Below are 21,909 nucleotides of genomic sequence, written 5' to 3' on the forward strand. Positions count from 1 at the left end.
ATGCCCAAATTGATCAGATACTGTTTAAAATCTGATCGCTCTGAGTGAAAAGAAGCACTTTTATAGTTTCACCTTTATGTTACAAAAATCAGTCAAGTGACTGAATTTTAAAATTTAGCTTGTTACTTATGGTGTTGCTTTGCTTTTTGTAATTCTCTCATCTTTGAGATTTTAAAGCCAGCTCTTTGCAGCAAAAATAGAGTATGTAGGAGGGAAGAGAGGGGACTGAGAGAGAAATGGCTGTTGTTACTGAAACTGAGAATTTCATTCTTACTTTCATCGTCTGTGGTATTGTGTTTAGTCTTTATATGATACTCAAAGAAAGAAAATAATTACTAATCTAATCAGAGGATAATTCATAGAATATTTTCCATAATGTGATGTCTAATAATTTTACAATGTGCATAGAAAGCTGTCAGAGAAAAGCAGTCTGATGCTACGACAGTGCTAGTTAAATTATAGATTAGAACTTTTAATCCAAAATGTAAAAAGGGAGGAAAAAAAGTCAGTTAAGCCCTGAAATACTATGTGATGTCTATCTTAAATTAAAGAAGCAAGAAGCATGCAAACCCAGAACAACTTAGCCTGAGATGGCACCAATAAAGGGATGCAGGTTTTGCACTGCAGTTCTTTTTTTTTTTTCCACAAGAAAACATAAGCATGAGAGGGTGATGTCACTCGCTTTTTAAGGCAGCTCAATCAATAGAGAATTCAATTTGATTTTTTTAAATGGAGATGCTATTTTAACTTGAAAGGAGCAGTGGAAGCTATCTGAAATGCTGAAGCAATGAGAGATTATGTTGTAGGAGATGAATAATAATGCTCTGTTATTATCATCCTGTAATTCATTTCACTGTGACAAATTTCTTTTTTGAAGGAAAAAAAAAACCAACACATATTCTTTTATCCTTAGATCTTCTTTCATGATAAAGCTGGATATCTGATTTGAAACAAGCGTTTCTGTACCTTGTGGTATGTCCTGAAGCAGATACCTAGACTCTCCAGAAGGTGTCCCAGTCTCCTTGGGTATTCCTACAGGGACAAAGGGCAGGCCTTAACAGAAGCGATGTGGACTGGTTTGCGTCTTGCCATCAGGGCTGCCTATTCTGGTAACCAGATATAGCCAGACAAGTTTTCTCAAGTGCACAGAGACAGCAGCACGCATACCTGAAGCCTGAAGGAGTTTTTAACAACTTCATACATGATTACTCTGCATCATTTGCTGTTCAGATATTAATTTTAACTTTTGGGTCACCTTACCCTATAGGTATCCATTAAATCATCCAGAGTTGTGAATCTGAATATCAATTCCTTCAAGGGATATTTAAAACCCTATTTTCCAAATCAGCAATACTCTAGACACATCATTTTGGGTTCAGGTCCTATAGCAGCTTATCTTATGTACACCGGCAGCGTGGCTCAGAGACACTGTGAGAATGTTTCTTCAAATTTTAATTTTAAATAGAAAAAATTGTTTTATAAAAAATCTGATCATTTTGCAAAGTTTAACTTCAGTCAGACTCTATCAGGCTGTTTCACAAGAAGCTACTGGTTATACAAATTAAAATGAATTTGTCATAGAAATGGAAAGTACAGTAAGTCAATACAAGGTTCTTCCAACCCTAAAGCCAAAATGGTGCCATTCACTGGCTTCTTCAGTATATGACAAAGATCTCCCATAACAAGACACTAAAAGCAGCAGCAAAGATGGCAAATGCAGGGGAAATAATTTATGTAACACGCATAGTTTTCTACAAGCAACCCTCTCCAATTCAGCACCTCTGGTGCCAATAACAACAGTAATAAACAGTGTGATAAAGGTAGGTTTAAGTGAGACAGTGGGGAATTTGGCTCAACCATGAGTGACATACCCTGTAATGAGTTTACCGCTGAGACGTAAGCCTTAGTGTGTTTCAACATTTGAGCTGAGGAATAAACAGGTAATCTTTCCTGATTATTAATCTCCCCTTTGTTTTACCACAGGGCTTACTTGTCAGGAAGACAGGAATGAATGTGATGAGGGTCTTTGTTTTCCTGGAGTGTCTTGTATGAATACCTTTGGATCATATGCATGTGGAATTTGCCCCAGTGGGATGGAGGGAAATGGTAAAACTTGCAAATGTAAGTGCATGATTTGTTTTAATAGATGAGGGGAAAAAATAACAAGACTGAGGTTAAGCAACCACTGCAACTCTTAGAAGCAAAGGGTTCTCCTGTAATTAAGACTTTTAACATGAGTGATAGATCTGGTACGTATACAAGGATATGAACTACTTTTTTTTAATTTGCTGCAGTTTACATAGTCAGAAATCATACATTTTACCATCTTAACAGTAAACCTACAGTAGCTGTTTATAGTGTACCATAGAAATATAGAGTTAAAAATAAAAAACCCCTTAATTACATCAGACCATGTTTTGTGGTTTAAACCCAGTCAGGCAACTTGTTCACTCACTCCCTCCCCTTCTTTTCCTTCCCCCTACTCCCGGAGGGACAGAGAGGAGAATCGAAAAGAATGCAACTCCCACAGGTTCAGATAAGAACAGTTTAGTAACTAAGGTATAACACAAACCACTACAGCTACCACCAGTAATAATAGTGATAAAGGAAATAACAAGGGAAGAGAATACATCACCTCACCAGCAGGCAACCGATAACTCGGCCCCCCCAGCCCGACCAAGCTCTGACCGATACCTCCTCCAACCCTGCAGTCTCCCAGCCCTTCCGGCTGACTCCCAGTTACATCCTGCGCATGACGCGCTGTGGTATGGAATACCTCTTTGGCTAGCTGGGGTCAGGTGTCTTGTCTCAGCTTCCTCCCGGCTTCCCCTCCTTCCTGGCAGAGCATGAGGCTCACAAAGTCCTTGGCCAAACCAAAACATCATTGTTATCAGCTCTGTTCCCAAGCCGAAAGTCAAAACACTGCACTGCACCAGCTACCAAGAAGGAGAAAAATGACTGCTACTGCTGAACCCAGGACACCATGGAATGCTGGTAAACAATTTTATGTGGAAGGGAGACATTACAGCAGTAGTAGAGTGGTCAAGCTTAATTAGAAATTGCATCGCTTCTGAAGTAGAACAAAATCACTCTAAATCTGAGGGATCAATGGAAAAACAAGATGAGAAGAATGACAGCTTATGCCAGTTTTCCATAACCAAGTGATGCTGACATTTTATTTCTGTATTTGATGGATCCAGTCCACTGGATTGAGACTGTGGATTGAGTAAGTGAAGATGGATTTTTGAACTACAAACTTAACTGTGGCAGTTTCCCAGAAATGGAGAACTACAGAACTCTCTAACATGGGTGTGCACCCGCATGATACTTACATTGGCCCTGTTCTTATGAGTGTTGCATGTTCAGTTGATGTTCTAATGAAAGCAGGGAGCAGAAAAACTGAGACTACGCATATCTGTTGTGTAGGGGCATATGTAAAAGCAAAGATTATATTACTCTCACTCCTTTTCTTCCAATCTGTACTAGGCCAGCCAACACCTAGACAGAACTTGCCTCTTGCAGGTATCCATCATAATGTTGTAGATCAGGGGCAAGATGAAGATTCTTGAGAATCATAATGAGACCTCACTGGAGGCAAATAAAAAAGATCTACAACCATCATTAAGATTTTATTCATCATCTGTTCTCTGTCTTGACACTATTAAATACTTCACAGGTAGTTCATATACACTTGCTAGTCAGTGACATCATAAGTGATAAAATATACTATCAGTGTTAACTTCTGCACGTAGTTCTAAGATAATTAACACAGTCTTCTGTCATACAAGGTTTGACACATTAAGGATGATTTCTAGATTAGAAACATATGTATTAGTGTGTTTTTAAAGGTAGGTATATGCTCTAAGTTTTGATGATTACCTTCCAATTTTAAAAGACCAAAAGGATGTTGAATAATACAATTTCTCACTCAGTTAATCTTTCACTTATGCTGAAAATTACAGTTTCTATATTATCCATGATAAATGCCAAACAACTTTGAGTAATTAACTTGAAAACATGTAATTAGAGAACTAATAAATCTTGCTTTAATGAGAAACAGCTGTTCTGTTACACTGTGCCTACAGGACATTCTCATGTTTGGCTCAAGGTTTGGGAACATTTTGCATTAATTAGACTTTCATATAATAAAAGCAGTTATAAAGCTTTAGCTGGACTCAGGCAGTCACTGTTTAATTTTACATAAAATAAGAAATTAGAAATAAACATGCTTGAACTTCCTTCTCTTTTAGGCCATGCAGCACAGCTATCACATATTACTACCTGTGCCAACAGGCCATGTTTTCCTGGAGTATTCTGCTTTGATCGGAAACCCCCTTACATTGGCTATGTCTGTGGACGATGTCCAGCTGGGTTTTTCGGAAATGGTTGAACCTGTACCAAAGTCCCCAGATCAGGTACTTTCTCATTTTTAGAATATTAAAAAGGTTTTGCATACAAAGGCTGTAAGAAAATATGAACTAACATGGCATTACAACATAGTATATTTTATAATCAATCACTGAAGAGTGAACTTCTTTCACTCTTGCCTGACAAGCAGTTGGCAGGTCTTATTTCAGTATTACCTGGCTCTGAGAGTCGAAATTCAATAGACTAACCATGTTGTTTGCCACTAGGGAGCAGATGGTATGAATCACCACATCCATACTTCTGCCACAGCATTGGCATAGGATTTCAAAACATGAGTATCACTCTGCTTTCCTTTGTTCCTAATTCTTTTGCTGCAAGGCATTTTTTCCCCAAAGTGACTGTGAAGATGATAATAAACAAAGTGTCATGCAAGAACAACTATACCAACAACTAAAGGCAACAGATAATTAAAGCATTTCAACAGTATTGTTCATAGCCTGAGCAATAATCTTCCTTAAGGAGCTCTGAAACTCAGGTAGTCTCATTAATCTCTGAGGCCTGATCATTAGAAGAGGTCTTCTGCTGCAACAACGAAAAGCTGGGTGCTGACCTCAGGCAGAAAGTGGCAATGTCATAGCAACCACCGATCAGTCACCTGATCCTGATCTTTCACAATGAAATTCTCCTAATTCAGCGTATGGTTCCCTAGGGACAGTCTGGATGGTTGTCCCCTTTTTACTGCATAGAGTGATTTGCATAGAGAATTCATGTTTATTCCTTAATAACAGTAGCTATTAGATCAGATTCCTTGGTTTTCATCTAAACCTTTTTCTTAAATATTTAAGACAGACTGGCTTGAAACCTCTCAAATTATTTTCCAACTTGCTACACTTGACAAACCCACCTTTACTTTCCATTCTGTGTCCAAATCAATGACTGTTCCCTTGGTGTTGTATTTTAATGCATGCTATCAAAGCAGAAGTAATTTTACTGCTTACTGTAGGTATCATCCAATCTCTTTGAATTATAAATTGATTTTAGCCAGTTCTCTGAATCTAAAGGTCACAAAAATAAACCCAATTTTTTTCTTTCTCTAGCAATGAGGACAAAGTATTACAAAGTCTGTCAGAGTCACTAAGTCAGCTATCAACTCTTCTGTAACTTGGTGGAGCTGTAAAAGCAGTTGAGAAGAAGAAGAAATCATTGTTCATATAAATAAACTAAGATTTCTATTCTTGCCCAAAGCTACACCTTGTCATTAATGGGATAATGGAATATGCGTTGAACACCCTAAAGGGCATTTAAATGCTGTTGAGTAGAACAGATAGTCTACAGCTGTAAGTATTGGTACAGTAAATCAGACAAACTTACATCATGCTTATATAAACATTAACCAATAAATTTGTTTATGTTCTAAAAAAGGGAAGAGTAGATAGTAGTTGCCATTTACTGTGATTCACAGTGTCATACACAGCTCCAGACAAGTTTTAAGAAATATCCCACGTATCAGGATCTGAAAATAATATATACTTCTTTCAAAAGCAAGCAGTATATCAGAGGCTGAGAATTTGGTTTTCCTCTCAAATATGCAAATTGAGTCCAGGACTTTGTGCTGCAAATGTAGCCATGCAACCAATTTGAGCATTTTGGGGAGGGAATAAAGAGAATTTTTTGTTGTTCTTCCATCAGAACCTTATATTCACTCATGTGAATTATATCACAATATAAACAACGAGAATCTTGTGCCTCAAGGTGAAACAAGAGTAGTCATTTGTTTTAATATTTAGAAATTAAAGCAATTGTTGCAGCTGTATGAGTGTCCTAATTTATGACCAAAATGATCAGTTTAGCTTTTACTCATGTGCTTTGCTAGTTGAAGTACTGTGTAGCATCAATGATTAAAAGATTTCAGACAAAAAAATATTGGATTTTCAATTAAATTTATGTACAGTTATGGATTATGATTATTGTAAATCCTCCCTGTTAGAATAATAGCTTCTATCCCTGGTAACTTATGCTATCAGTCTTCAAATGAAACAGAACAAATCTCTTTTAGCTTACTATGGTGCTTGTGAAAATCCTGAGATTATGTGCCACTTCTTTCTAACTCCAGTAATTTTAATCTGAAAATACTCTTGATAATCCCTATTTTGTACTTTTATTGGCTACTTTTGTCCTGAAGTTATACTCAATTGTTGTGATTTAAGGATTAAAGGATAAGTATTTTTTCATAAAGAAACAACAACATACTGAGCAGAAAACATATGCCAGAAAATAACTGTTTACTATATGTTTGATGAGCTGCATGCAGAAGTCCTTCAAATTTGATTTATAATAAGCAAAGTACCATTTCCTCAGCACTGATATGTGACAGGTATTAATTTTTTGATGTAGCTGACTTACTGCAAACCATGTAACTCCACAAATAAGTTTCTGAGCTGTATTTACCTGCTCTGCCAAGAAAGCAGGGCCTCATTCTATTCTCACTTATTTGCTTTACCTGGTTTGTATCAGTATTCTGTACTGTTTAAATTAACCAGACGTAGTTGCAATTGTTCTTGAAGTACATCAGGTTAGTCTTAAGGAAAAACATTATCAGTATCAAAGCTGGTATGGAGTTTGAGATATAAATGGAAATTATTATTTTTAAAAACACATTCTTGTATCAGAAACAAAAAAAAACCTGTTTCTCTCTCTTCAAAATCCATGAAGTCCCTTAATTTTGCTGGAATTCCAATAAAGAGGAAAGTGTAAGGACTTTAAAGCTGTCCAAGCTTCCCTGGGCACATTTCACATTTGTATAAAATACTTGTTACCTTTTTGTTAGAAGAGGCAGATCTATTAAATCAAACCATACAGTATCATTGGTCATATTCTTGGCACAAAGAAAATGAATATATCCTAATGGGAGATGCTGGTGATGTTACTGGATGTTGTAATATTACCTCTTGTCAGACACTACTGGTATTTCTCTAGACTGGTTTCATCACTCACAGTCACAGAGATACCCATCTGTTTGCATTTCCTTTAGCAGATTAGAAAGATTGGTGGCATCACAAAAGATTTATTTTTTTCCTATTAGTAAATCAGCAATTTTACTGGACAAAGCAGTGCCATATCCATCACCGATAAATGATTGTTCAGAGCAAGTTCTTTCTGCCTTTCCTGGTTTAGGGAGCCAAAGATCAAGGGAGAGATTATTTTATGATCTCTGTAATAGAGTTCTGCTTTTCCATTCTGAAAACCACTGCTAGCTCTCCTGCCATAGCAGTTAATTTGCAGTGTTCTAGACATCTGGCACTTGATATATTTTTGTATAAGCCAGCTATTTGTTATGTTTATGTACTTTATGTTTTACACTACTCCAGTATCTTCATCGTGCTTTTGAATTCACTTTGATTTTGCATCAGAGAGATCTCTGTGACCTTCTCATTTGCACCACTGTCAGATCAACAACAAGGTGTGGATATAAAAGGAGAACAAAATTAAAAGATTAGAATTAAAAGAATGTGTTTAAACACATAGTGCTCAGTCTAACACCAGAGAAACATAATAGTCTTAAATTTTACATTCTTAACTTTTAAGTTTGAAATTACTGCTGTCATTATTGGCACTCATCATCGCAGAAATAAATCCAGTAAGAGCTTTGGTCACCAACCCAAGGTTTCATCTCTGGGGCTAACTGCAGCAGTAGGGACCTCTTAACTGCTAGAACTAATACAATGATTTTGCTTCAGGAAATGACTGAAGAACATAATGGTCTCCTTTCATCTCTTATCTAACAGAATGGGTAAATTTGCATTAAAAAGATCAAGGCCCAGATTCCAGACTCACACCAATGTAAATCATAAGCAATTTCATTAAATAAATAGCATTACTCTAATAGATTAAGTCAAGCACTGTTCCTGGAAGACACATCTTAAAATCTGTTAAAGCAGCCACATTACACACAGAACTTTTAAAAACAAAATCCATATATACTAATAGGTGTAGATAAAATGCATACACTTTTCAGCATTCAGAGGGTGTTTTGCAATGAGTAACTAACCAGCCTTGACATCATTTATGCAGTGAGTTTCAAGGCCTACTTGAAGGCAGGAATATTTTGATGTGCAATCATTAGCTATGAAGTTGTCTGAGATTCTTGCAAAGAAGGAATAACAGAAATACCAAATAAATAGTAAATAATACTCTGATTTGCCTCTGTGTTGTAATACCTCCCAGCTGTTCTCGTGGGCTCCAAAACAGGGAAGTATTGCATTCCAATGTTGTGCCTTCCAGCTCCTAGCTCTGACTCAAGCCATCAAAACTCTGCCCACAATTCATTTTTGGAATTTATGCTGGAAGTTGGAAATCCCTTTTGTAAACTGTTTTAGTGTTTCTAGATTGTGCATTTCAGGACAAAATGTACATTTTTTCCAGACTGACCAGTTATGATGTAAGGACATCTCCTTCAAGGGGTATGTGATGAAATGGCATCTGAAGTGGGGTTAGAAATGCCACACAAAGACATTCCATATAAATTAGGTCTCATGAAAGACAGTTTTGCAAATGGTACACCAGTAATCTTTGCACAAGGCTGGGATAAGCCTGGCATTTTGAACATAAGCTGTGACCCTTTCCTGCCCTCTGAGTTTGTAATTGCCACTGAATATCCACTCATGTACTTGTCAAGATAGAAAGGGAATCTGAGAGTCCTTCCAATGGCTTCTCCTCCTTAGGGATACCTAATAAAATATTAAGTATTTTCAGAAAAATAACCGCAGAAGCCTGTAGTGTATATGCTATGACCCAAGCATAACAACTAAAGTAGGCACAGTGGGAAGAATATGTTTACATAATTTTAGAGATAAATGGTTTCCAGCTTCACTGATCCATATACTCTGTCAATCCAGAATTTGTTAAGTGCTTCCAATACAGATGATATATTTAGGAAATTATGTAGCTCAGCAATAGAAGACCAATGAAGCCCAAGCCATAAAACCACTAGGGAAGAGGAGTCAGCTATGTGCCATGAATAATATTTACACTCAATCAGAACATCAAGAACAGATTACATTTCTCTCCTACCAAGAATGTGCCACCTTTTGCTTAAGCAATCACTGTGCCATCATGACTTTTAAGTGATAATAACAACTCAATCTCCAACAAATAATATATGGAGGATATAGGCCCTGTAGTTTTTTACACTGACAGAATAGAGAGCAAGATTATCTCCTCTTAAAATTTTCCACATCATTTAATCATGTAGCTATAACAGCACACAGGTTTTAAAGATAGCCAACCCTATTTTCACAAATTTGGTAAGATTGCTGTTTTGTTAAAGACACTCAGAAGCCCTTTAAGACTGTAAGTAAGTCAGACCGGATCGATATCCTGACATCATTAAGGCAACACCAGAGTTTTGCCACTAACTGCAAAAGTAAAGCATGAATTGAAGAAGAAGGATTCATAAGCAATGCAAAGCAGAGTACAGTAGAGGGGGTAAAAATAGGTATGAAATACACAGAGTCATCACTGTTGAGGGCAAATTTTGAAGTAGCTCCTTCTTGCTGTTATTGATGACCAGGTACTTGTAGATGTAGTGGCACCCACTTCACTGGGTTTGTTTGCAGAATAAGGTGATGTTCACTGCCAAACCATGTGAACCTTGCCCCCCAAATTGCACATCAAATGTATAGAGCTAGTTCATATCTGAAGGGACACAGCAACAACCCATAGCTAACACAAGACTACTGATCCTCTGGGACACAGGAGGAAATTCTCTCATGCTGTTAATTTATTAGATTAAGAAGTTTATAGAATCATAGAATAGTCCAGGTTGGATGGGACCTCGAAAGATCCTCTGGTCCAGTCTTTGATTTCTCAAAGATAATTTATCTCATATATTATGATAAAAATATAAAATACTTGTTCTTATTTCTATAGGACAAAGGGCTAGAACCATATACTGGCTAGTGCCACCAGAGCTCTCTGATCTGTAAGTGGTGGAAGAGCTGGTAAATCTTCTATATTACTAAAAAGTACAGTTCTCTAAGTTTCTCCATACTAATGCCCATTGCTTACAGTACTTACAGGATATTGTCTTTCAAATCTCAGATTTGAGTCAAGCTACTGGTTTATGGAATTTTAAATTCATTTTAAGCTAATGTAATAGGTAATCCTTTGGTAATCCTTAAACCTTCATCCTTCCTTATCCCCCAAATGCCTCTGGTGAGTTCATAACTTCCCCTTTATATTTGTTTGAATGCAAAAATTAAAGGGGGGGAACTGTTACTTTCTTCATAGTTATTATGTTACAACGTTGAATCCATGAGTGACTTTGGTTGGCTTCAAAATTCTTACTTCATTAGAAGCAATAATTTCCGTAAGACAGTCTCAGAGCCTAAGAGAGAAAATCAAACCCAATACCATTCCTAGCTGAAGTTCCACTACCAAATGTCTCTACTTGCTCATCCTAATACTCCTGCAAAGAGAAAACCACAAACATGAAGGCAAGTCCCATGACTGTTCTCAACGTAGAATCATAGAATCATAAAATAGTTAGAGTTGGAAAGGACCTTAAGATCATCTAGTTCCAACCCCTGTGCCATGGGCAGGGATACCTCACACTAAACCATCTCACCCAAGGCTCTGTCCAACCTGGTCTTGAACACTGCCAGGAATGGAGCATTCACAACTTCCCTGGGCAACCCATTCCAGGGCCTCACCACTCTTACAGTAAAGAACTTCTGTCTTATATCCAACCTAAACTTCCCCTGTTTAAGTTTTAACCCATTACCCCGTGTCCTGTCACTACAGTCCCTAATGAAGAGTCCCTCTGCAGCATCCCTTTAGGCCCCCTTCAGATACTGGAAGGCTGCTATGAGGTCTCCATGCAGCCTTCTCTTCTCCAGGCTGAACAGCCCCAACTTTCTCAGCCTGTCTTCATAGGGGAGGTGCTCCAGTCCCCTGATCATCCTCGTGGCCCTCCTCTGGATTTGTTCCAACACTTCCATGTCCTTTTTATGTTGAGGACACCAGAACTGCACATAATACTCCAGGTGAGGTCTCATGAGAACAGAGTAGAGTGGCAGGACCACCTCCTTCGACCTGCTGGTCACGCTCCTTTTGATGCAGCCCAGGATCTGGTTGGTTTTCTGGACTGCAAGCACACACTGAAGCCAGCTCATGTTCAGTTTCTCATTGACCAACGCCCCCAAATCCTTCTCTGCAGGGCTGCTCTGAATCTCTTCTCTGCCCAACCTGTAGCTGTACCTGGGATTGCTCTGACCCAGGTGTAGGACCTTGCACTTGGCATGGTTAAACTTCATGAGGTTGGCATCAGCCCACCTCACAAGCATGTCAAGGTCCCTCTGGATGGCATTCCTTCCCTCCAGGGTATCAACCGAACCACACAGCTTGGTGTCATCGGCAAACTTGCTGAGGGCGCACTCAATCCCACTGTCCATGTCAGTGACAAAGTTGTTGAACAAGACCGGTCCCAACACTGATCCCTGAGGGACACCACTCATTACTGGTCTCCAGCTGCACATTGAGCCATTGACCACAACTCTTTACATGCAGCCATCCAGCCAGTTCTTTATCCACCGAGTGGTCCACCTCTCAAATTGATGTCTCTCCCATTGTCCTGGGTTCAGCAGTAGCAGTCATGTTTCTCCTTGGTAGCTGGTGCAGTGCAGTGTTTTGACTTTCGGCCTGGGAACAGAGCAGATAACAATGATGTTTTGGTTTGGCCAAGGACTTTGTGAGCCTCATGCTCTGCCAGGCAGGAGGGGAAGCCAGGAGGAAGCAGAGACAGGACACCTGACCCCAGCTGACACCTCAGCCCAGCACCACTCACTGGGAGTGAGTGAACAAGTTGCCTGACTGGGTTTAAACCACGACACCCATTTAGAGACAAGGATGTTGTGTGGGACAGTATCAAACGCTTTGCACAAGTCCAGGTAGATGACATCAACTGCTCTACCCCTGTCCATCAGTTCTGTAGCCCCATCACAGAAGGCCACCAAATTGGCCAGGCAGGATTTCCCCTTAGTGAAGCCATGCTGGCTGTCACCAAGCACCTTGTTGTTTTTCATGTGCCTTAGCATGCCTTCCAGGAGAATCTGCTCCAAGATTTTGCCAGGCACAGAGGTGAGACTGACTGCTCTGTAATTCACTGGATCATCCATTTTCTCCTTCTTGAAAATGGGGGTTATATTTCCCTTTTTCCAGTCATCGGGAACTTCACCTGACTGCCATGATTTTTCAAATATGATGGCCAGCAGCTTAGCAACTTCATTCACCAGCTCCTTCAGGACCCGCCAATGGATTTCATCAGGTCCCATGAACTTGTGCACATTCAGGTTCCTAAGATCGTCTTGAACCAGATCCTCTCCTACAATGGGCCTGTCTTCATTCTCACAGTCCCTGCATCTGCCTTCCAAGACTTGGGTGGTGTTGTCAGAGCATTTGCCAGTGAAGACTGAGGCAAAGAAGTCATTAAGAACCTCAGCCTTCTCCAAACCCAGGGTAGCCAGTTCTCCTGATAGCTTCCGGAGAGGGGCCACATTGCCCCTAGTCTTTTATTTGCAGTGTACCTATAGAATCCCTGTTAACATCCCTAGCCAAGTTTAATTCCAACTGGGCCTTAACTTTCCTAACCTGGTCCCTAGCTTCCTGGACAACATCCCTGTATTCTTCCCAGGCCACCTGTCCTTGCTTCTACCTTTTATGAGCCTCTTTTTTCCCTCTAAGTTTCCTCAGCAACTCCTTATCCATCCAAGGAGGTCTCCTGGCCCCCCTGCTGCACTTCCTTCTAGTTGGGATGCAACACTCCTGAGCTTGTAGTAGGTGATCCTTGAATATCAACCAGCAGTCTTGGGCCCCCCTGCCCTCTAGGGCTGTATCCCATAGAACCTTACTAAGCAGGTTCCTGAAGAGGCCAAAGTCTGCGCTCTTGAAGGCCAGGGCAGTGAGCTTGCTGCACGCTCTTCTCACTGTCCTGAGGATCTCAAATTCGACCATCTCGTGATCGCTGCATCCAAGGCTGCCCTGGAGCATCACATTTCCAGCGAGCCCTTCCCTGTTGGTGAGCACGAGGTCAAGCATGGCACCTCTCCTTGTCGGCTCCTCTATTAGTTGCAGAAGGAAGTTGTCTTCCACACAATTGAGGAACCTCCTGGATTGCTTGTGCCGGGCTGTACTGTCCCTCCAACAGATGTCAGGGTGGTTGAAGTCCCCCATGAGAACAAGAGCCTGCAAGCATGGGGCTGTTCCTATCTGTCTGTAACGTCATGCCACCATGTTCTCATATAGAGAACATGCCACCATAGTATTCAAAGGGCAGTTTTGTCAAGAGCTGACACCTAAGTTAATAGTGAGCTATGGCTCAGTATCCACACTTCAGGAACTGTTGCAATGTTGCATTAAAAGCATATCCTGTTCAGATGGAATATAAGCACTGAATTCTGCACTAATGCTAGTTAGCTTGGATATAGGGATGTCGAGTTTCCTTCTAAACCACAGCCTGAACTCAATGCACAGTGTTCAGTCTTCATGCACAGCTAAATGGACACATCAGTTATCATAGCTAACTTGCTAGCAATAATGAAAAACTCACTGGTTAAAATAGATACAAATCAACATAACTGAGTAAAAAAATGTGTAACATGACATCTGAAAACTCACTGAAATTCCATGTTTGTTTTTTTCCCTATATTAGAAAGAAGCTGTAGACAGTTTTCAACCTAGTCAGTTAAAATTACGGAGAATTCCATAAGAATATGATTTCACTGAGGGTATTTATATGTGCTTACATGTTATTAAAATAGATTCATTACTGGTCTTCAGCAAGGCATAGTTCAGATTGTGTCTTGGCTTTCATATGTAAAGTAACTCATTTTAATGTGTTTACAGCTCAAAACAACATAATTATAGTTTTAGACCATTTACTTCTTGAATCGAAAAAAAGGACAATTTCAGTAAAATATTCAAGTTTAAGCTACTTTTTCTTTGAAGCAATATTATGGATTTTCTTTTGAAAAAATGTTATGGACTTTCTTTATAATCTATTATTACAGTTCTAAAGAATTCTACATAGATATTTCAGAGACAATCCACCTTGATTTTGCTTGTTTTGTGTATATCTATCAACGTGTTCAAGCCATGACAGAGTCTGAAGACCCATGAAGGAATTATCAGATAAGAACACAGTTTCTGTTAATTTTTCCATCTCTTGCAGTGTTGAGAAGTAAAATATACTGCCAATTCCTGAATAGAAAGTATAATTTAGTTTTATGAACTCTATCTTAATACTGCCTTTGTAGTTGCTGAAATAATTAGAGTTGAAGACTCAAATAATTGGAGAAGGTAGAACACAAAGAGGAGAGGCAAAAGTTCAGACCTGAAAGATGGACAAAGGATAATGAAAGAAAGGAAAATAAAAGTTACAAAGCGACTAAATGGGTGATCCATGATAACCATACTTCTCCTTCGCTTCCTGTTTTGTTAGCTGGATAATCACAGAAAAGGACAAGAACAGCACTTCTAAAAACTGCAGCAGAAAATGGGTTAGGCCTAAGGAACATAAAGAGTATGGAAAGACATCTACTAACAAAGGAGCAAGAGGAGCAAGGCTCCTGTGCAAGGGGTGAGAGCACAACAAACATGTAGAGTTTTTCCAACCCCTAGGAGAGAACTTTTCAATTAAATTTTGAAATAAACTGGAAGGCAGGAGAGGTGTTTTAGAAAACAGTGTTTGTTTGTAAAAAACATAGCTGGTTTACAAATCTCCATATGCAATCAAAAACACATACTGATAAAGAAAAATATTCATGGAGGGAAAAAAATATGTGTTTGGGAAGCATGCTTTTATCTTTGCAATCAGTAATTCTTACACCATTTTCAAAAACACTGTCTCTGGTGAGTCTGACGTTAACATTTCTATTGAACACTTACAGAAAACATCATAAAAGTAAAAGTAAAAAAATTCAAACAAACAAACAAACAAAAAATACCAACAAACAGAGTCTGCAGAAAAAGCGCAAAAGACATTCTTTTCCTCAAAGGCCCATTCTTCTGTACAGCTATCACTGTGTTCATCCCCTTCTTCCCTGTTCTTACACTTTGCCTGTGTATGATGTCTTATCCCAAGAATCTTACTAATCAAAAGCTGATGTATACCTCCTTGGAATGCAGATACACATATATTACATGAAACATCATCTATTAGGAGAAGTTTCATATTGAAAACTGTTTCATTACTTTCAAACTTGAGTGTCATTTTAGAAATCCAGTTTATATCCCAGTACTAATATTATTACTCAGGACACATAGAAAGGAGCCAATCATTTAAAGTTTATGGAGAAATCTGACTTAAATGAATATAAACTAAGGCAGTATTAATGCCCTAACACTTTGGGTTGTTTTTTTTTCTTAAATTCTGCATTATAAAGCTTTCTATTGAAAAAGTATTCTGAACAGAAATATACTTTGTATGAGGAAAAGGCTACACCTAACCAAAACCTTTCTAAGATATTGTTTTGGTATTTGCTGAGTATGGAAGAGATTATCTTTATGTATTCCTTAACATACCTTAGGTAAGACTGAAAATGGTCTCTGACATGTAGTTGATAATATCATTTCTATGTTCATGAACTGTTTGCTTCCTGACTGAGCATCTCAGAACCCCCATTTTCTTTAAATGCATCAGTTAATGAATTGAGGTGTCAATCATATTGCTCTGAAAACCTAGAGGCAAAAGAACAGTGGTAGAAACAAATGCAAAAGACTAATGCGACATAAGCAAACACGGAGTCTCTTTTTGAGGTAATATTTTATTGTATATTCATATAGTATTTCAACATCCCAGAACTGGAAAGGTCCTCCTTTATGGCAGAGTCTAGGCCCTATTCCATTTGTGGGAGTCATTTACTCTGAATACAGGGAGATCTGTAAAGAAAGTTTAGTGGGTGAGCTGGCTGAAGATCCCAGGTTTTCTCCTCCACTAAAAACATTGTGCTAGAGCAGAATGATTTTGAATTTCATATACACAAACAAATTTGAGTTGAAAATTATGAATGGTGTTACAGAATTGTCTATGTGCAGCTGCAGCCACATTTGACAAATGAAAGAGTAAGCAGCAAAGGAATGGTTATAATCAGAAGTGGATGTGTGATTCAGACTCCCCAGAATATTCCCTGTTGTTCATGATTTCTGTAGGTGAAGGGGAAGAAAACTGCTCACCAACTAGCAACATCAGCAACACAATTTCGTTTTGTATCAGTCTGAAACATAGTTCAGGGATGCCAAACTAGATGTACACGTTTTAATTTCGCGGTTAAAGCAAAGAGTAAATTTACCCATCACAGAAGTGCTGGTTTGAGAGCACAGATTTTACTAAGACTGAATGCGCCTGTACAGATGGATACAAGGTGGTGTGACTGCTTTGCTCATGTGCTGACCTGTCTGGATGTAAGGCACACTAGGTCCACAAGCTCTTAGCCCAGCTAGAGCTAAATAGCCTGTCTGGCTCGTTGTGTCTACCTGTGCGCAGTTAGTGCCTCTCACACAGCTCTACATTCTTCTCAGATTTGTGAATTCCAGATCTGGGCATCTCTCATATAAAATTTTTTACTCCAATCTTCTCTTTTTTTCAAAGTGGGGATTAACTTTTGCCTATGCCTACTTCCAGTGTGGGGTATATTCCTGAATCATAGAATCATAGAATAGTTAGGGTTGGAAAGGACCTTAGGATCATCTATTTCCAACTCCCCTGCCATGGGCAGGGACACCTCACACTAAAGTCTTTTACAATACATTTGACTTTTCGATTTTCAACATAAATTAGTAAAGGATCATGAGCTCTGAACTTATGCTCCCATCTAAATTTATAGTAACATCCCGATTTCAGTGAGTCTTTAAAATGTTTTTGTTTCTACAAAAATAATCCTGGCTCTACACCCTTTGTAAAACTTGGGAAGTAAAAGTACCTCACTTAAAGGAGCTGAGGACTTCATTGTGGGTGTCGTGGTTTAAACCCAGTCAGGTAATTCGTTCGCTCACTTCCCCCCCTCTCTTGCCCTCCCCCTGCTCCCGGAGGGACGGAGAGGAGAATCAAAAGAATGCAACTCCCACGGGTCGAGACAAGAACAGTTCAGTAACCAAGGTACAACACAAACCACCACTGCTACCACCAATGATAATAATGATAAAGGAAATAACAAGGGAAGAGAACACAACACCCCACCACCCGCCGACCGACAACCCCCCCCCCAAGCCCGACCAAGCTCCGACCGACACCCCCTCCAACCCTGCAGTCTCCCAGCCCCTCCGGCTAACTCCCAGTTACATCCTGGGCATGACGTGCTGTGGTATGGAATACCTCTTTGGTCAGTTTGGGTCAGGTGTCCTGTCTCTGCTTCCTCCTGGCTTCCCCTCCTCCCTGGCAGAGCATGAGGCTCACAAAGTCCTTGGCCAAACCAAAACATCTCTATCAGCTCTGTTCCCGAGCCGAAAGTCAAAACACTGCACTGCACCAGCTACCAAGGAGGAGAAACATGACTGCTACTGCTGAACCCAGGACAGTGGGCATTACTGATTGTGATTGTAAGAGAAGATAGAGCTGTGACTAGGAAGTCTAACCAGCACCTGAATGCGGGGAATTTCTGGATGCTGGAGGAAGGGAGAATCAAAGCTGTATTTCTGAATATCTGGGAGAGGGAAGACATTAGGGTATGCCTGGATGGCTAAACAGATAATTTAGGAATTAACCACACTCAGACTAGAGAAGAAAGTTATGTCAGAACTTAATAAAATAAAACAGCAGATTAAGAATTGATAGAAAATGAGAATTTCCCTAGAGCTTCCTATTGACAGCTGCTCCATCTTCCTTTTCTCACCAAGTAAATACAGGGGGGAAAAAAGCATTAATGTGGAAAAGTAGAGAAATGGGATGATCCTTGATACTCTGGTAACAAGACTTCTTAGACCAGTGTAATTTTTCTATTCTCTCTTGACATTTTAAATAAGATTTATGTGATGGTAGATGTTTCAAATTTTAAATAATGACCCACATAGTGTAGTATGTCAAAAGAGCATTTCTCTGTTGACATTCTTCTGAATGAGAAATGTGCTAGACAGTATGTACCACTAAATGTTAATAGGTCTAAAACTATACAAATTTTAAATTTATTGAATTGTGTTAATAATGAATTCTTAAACGATTCACAGAATGTTGAAATAGTTGTAACCTGATCAGAATTAAAGGTGAACTGACAGGCAGAAAATGCCACAGTCAGATGACCTTGATAAGGAGAAGGAGCCAATCTCTACCTGAAGAGTAGTCTGGTTTGAAGCATTTTCTTAGATTAAAGGTGAGAGCAGTAGTTGAGAGTACGTGGTGATGCTTATAGTGTCTCCCTCATGTGATTACCTAAAAAGGTTACACTTGCATTTAAAAAAAAAATGTAAATTTGTAACCCTAATAGCTGCCAAGAGGAGCATGGGGATGCAAAGGTAATAAATGCTTACGTACAGAAGAAACTTAAGCAAGTGTTTGAGGTATCAGCTGCCAATTGTAGGTCAGGATGGGGCTGCCTCAAAGGCTTGGGAAGAAAAGTGTGGAGATGTGCTAAGTCTAAGACCAGCAAAGACTTGAGTGAATGAATATGGTAACCAACCTGGTCCACCTTGTCCCAGGCAGAGTATGAAATGTGTACTGCTTCTCTGGGAACACAAATGGTTGGGGTCAGAAGGAGATGTGCCTTCTCTTAATTCAAGCCTGGTTGTGTCCTTTTTCCAAAGGCTTGCAAATAAAAAAACAAAAAAAACAACAACAACAACAAAAAAAAAACAAAAACCAAACAATAAAAATACCCCCCCCACACACACAAACCACAAACAAACACAAAACACACACACAAACCAAAACCAAAACCAAACTAACAAGCAAACAAAAAAAAAACAAACACCAGTAACTCAGAAAACAGAAAATATACTAGATGCCTTTTCTGTGTTTCAGAGTGTTGATATCTCACCCTGGGTTTAAGAGACTGTTGAGTGCCTTCTCTGTTCGTGAACTGCTGTTTTTACTAGGTTATACAGTCATTTTATTATCTCCAGAATGAACATGATTCTCTTCGACTACAGACATCTACAAGTTCACTATAAAATGCAATTCAAGCGAGAGAAGAAATCAGAATTTGCTGTGCCTTAAGAGCACCATGGTGGCATTGGCAAGCATCATAACCAGTCTCTGGATCATGATTCTTATTTATGAGCTTAGTGCAAGAGGCACAAAATACCTGAAGCATCAGGCAAAACAAGGGCTGTGGTGTTCTCATGGGGGGAACTCCTGCAACACACATATGGAAAGTATCCTGACGTTGAGCTGGATGAGGGATGTTAAACAACTGTAATGGAAATTTGCCCTCTGTCACCCTTGTTCTAATCTTTCCCAGATAGAGGACAACAGAGAAATCTATCTTCTTGAGGTCTAATCCATCCCTGCATTATTCTGTGCTTTCAGTGGTGTAACTCCATCAATACAAACAGACCTACTGCCCTACACAGCTGGAGCAAAGCAGCAGCTTCTCAATCTCTTATCTACATCTCTGAAAAATAAACCAAATTGTTCCAGTGCTGCACATTTCCCCATTAATATAGGCAGAAATACTGCCAGGTAGTGAAAATGTATTCTTGTACTGTTGTATAACCTTGAGCATTTTGCCTTGTCATTTATTTGTTATTTTCATCCAGTCCAGTATGTAATCATACAGTGGCATCACAGAGAAAACCAGGTTTGTGCAATCACAGTTCTGCATTGATAATGGGTTATGCATTTGAAGATATCGATTGACTGCAAGGAAAATAAATTGAAGTAATACAGGATTTAAGAAAGCTACTGACTACAGACAACTGAGTCTGCAGTCTTTTGGTATGATTCTTTGGTTTAGCTTATTTAGATATCTGGAAGACTGCAGACAGAAATTTTCAGGTATTCCAGAAAAAATCTATCATATTCTACTCCTAAAAATTGCACAGTGTCACTGTAAGTAAAAGCTTGAAATAATTAAAGCTGAGAGGACACTCTAGTTACCACATTTGAATGATGCTAAGATCTTACGAAGTTTGGTGACCTCTGCAGAATGGATGAGGGACCTTGTACAATATATATCATAATGAGCAACCAAAATGTATCACTACTCTTCATTGGTAGTATTATTTAAGATGGTAAAAATTGCATTATTATAGATACACGCCAACACTATGCTCCTCCTTATGGGGAAGGCTGAAACTTGTTTGCAGGATTGGTATATCACTATATCATCTCATCAAGAAATAACATATCTCCCTTCTGCAAATAGTCAGTCTGATCCCCTAACTATTTAGTATAATTTAGTTATAAGGGAAACCCATTTAATTGCGATGCAGTGGAAAGAGCTTAAAGTTATAATCAGGTCTTATTTCGGAAATTTGTCAGAGAGGTCATTCAGCCCTTCAGTGTCATTCCTGTTGAATTCTGGTCTCTGGATCAAATTTTCTAAAGGCAGTAAGGATCATCTATTACTGATAATTTTATACAGGGATATTTCCTTCATCTTTCATTAATTTTTAAAAATTATTTGACTGCTCTTATCCTCTCATGCTCTTTTTGTTTATGTCCTCAGTGCTTCATCATCTCTTTTTTTTCATTCCGTGTACCCCATCATTCATCAGCCTTACTTTGGACAATAAAATCCATGTATTTACCGACTGATGTCCATTGCTTGATCAAGTACCATTGTAAAACTCCAAAACATAAGGTTTCGGGGCAAAAAACACTCACCAAGAGAATGACACAGTTTATCAGCCAAATGAAAACAACTTTGGATGCCAAGACTTGTTTTGACCTAGTCAGCTTTCATTTTGACCATTGCCAAGCATCTTCATCTCTTTCCTTGCTAACTGTGGCTAATTTCTGCATCTGTAAGAGTTTTAAGAAAGTGATTAATATTTATATATTTTTTTTTTAAAAGAGGTACATTACATAGGGTTAACCCTAGAACCAAGTGAGGTTTTTTTGTTCAGGATGCAATATATTCCATTTCCTATGGAATGAGTGTGCCAGAACTGGTTAAAAATAGCTTCTCCCATTCATTAGAGTCAGCAGATGGCCATTAATCTTCCTGAAAGTATTGATTCAAACTACTCGTCTCCACTTTCAAGGCCCTTCACAGACTAGCCTCTCCCCATCTATCACCCCTCTTTACACAACTGAAAAGGTGGACTGGCTTTGTAACAAGTGGGTGACAGGTACAAACCAACACTCTCCTACATGCTGTCCCTCACATCTGGAGGGAGTGGTACACAGCATTAGCAAAGCTTTTTCATTTGTCTCTTTTAAATGCTTTCCTAAAACTTTCCTTTGACATAAGGGCTACAAAAGCATTACACAGTTATACACTGGTTAGAGCCTCTTTAGGACACAACCCTTCCAAGGACCATCTTAACATTGTTTAAGTCTCAAGCTCTGGTATCTATCTGTCCCAAACTGCAATGTCTCATCTTACTCCTAGA

General features: G+C 39.0%; 1 pseudogene; it reads left to right on the forward strand.

Annotated features, from left to right (window-relative positions):
• The window catches only part of LOC130595272 (von Willebrand factor D and EGF domain-containing protein-like), a 184,152-nt pseudogene that overhangs the window by 120,349 nt on the left and 41,894 nt on the right, over positions 1-21,909 (forward strand).

The sequence above is a fragment of the Pezoporus wallicus genome, unplaced genomic scaffold, assembly GCF_028554395.1.
Source record: "Pezoporus wallicus isolate ANWC-B61680 ecotype Strahan unplaced genomic scaffold, APGP_CSIRO_Pwel_v1 contig_865, whole genome shotgun sequence".
NCBI classification, from domain to species: Eukaryota; Metazoa; Chordata; class Aves; order Psittaciformes; family Psittacidae; genus Pezoporus; species Pezoporus wallicus.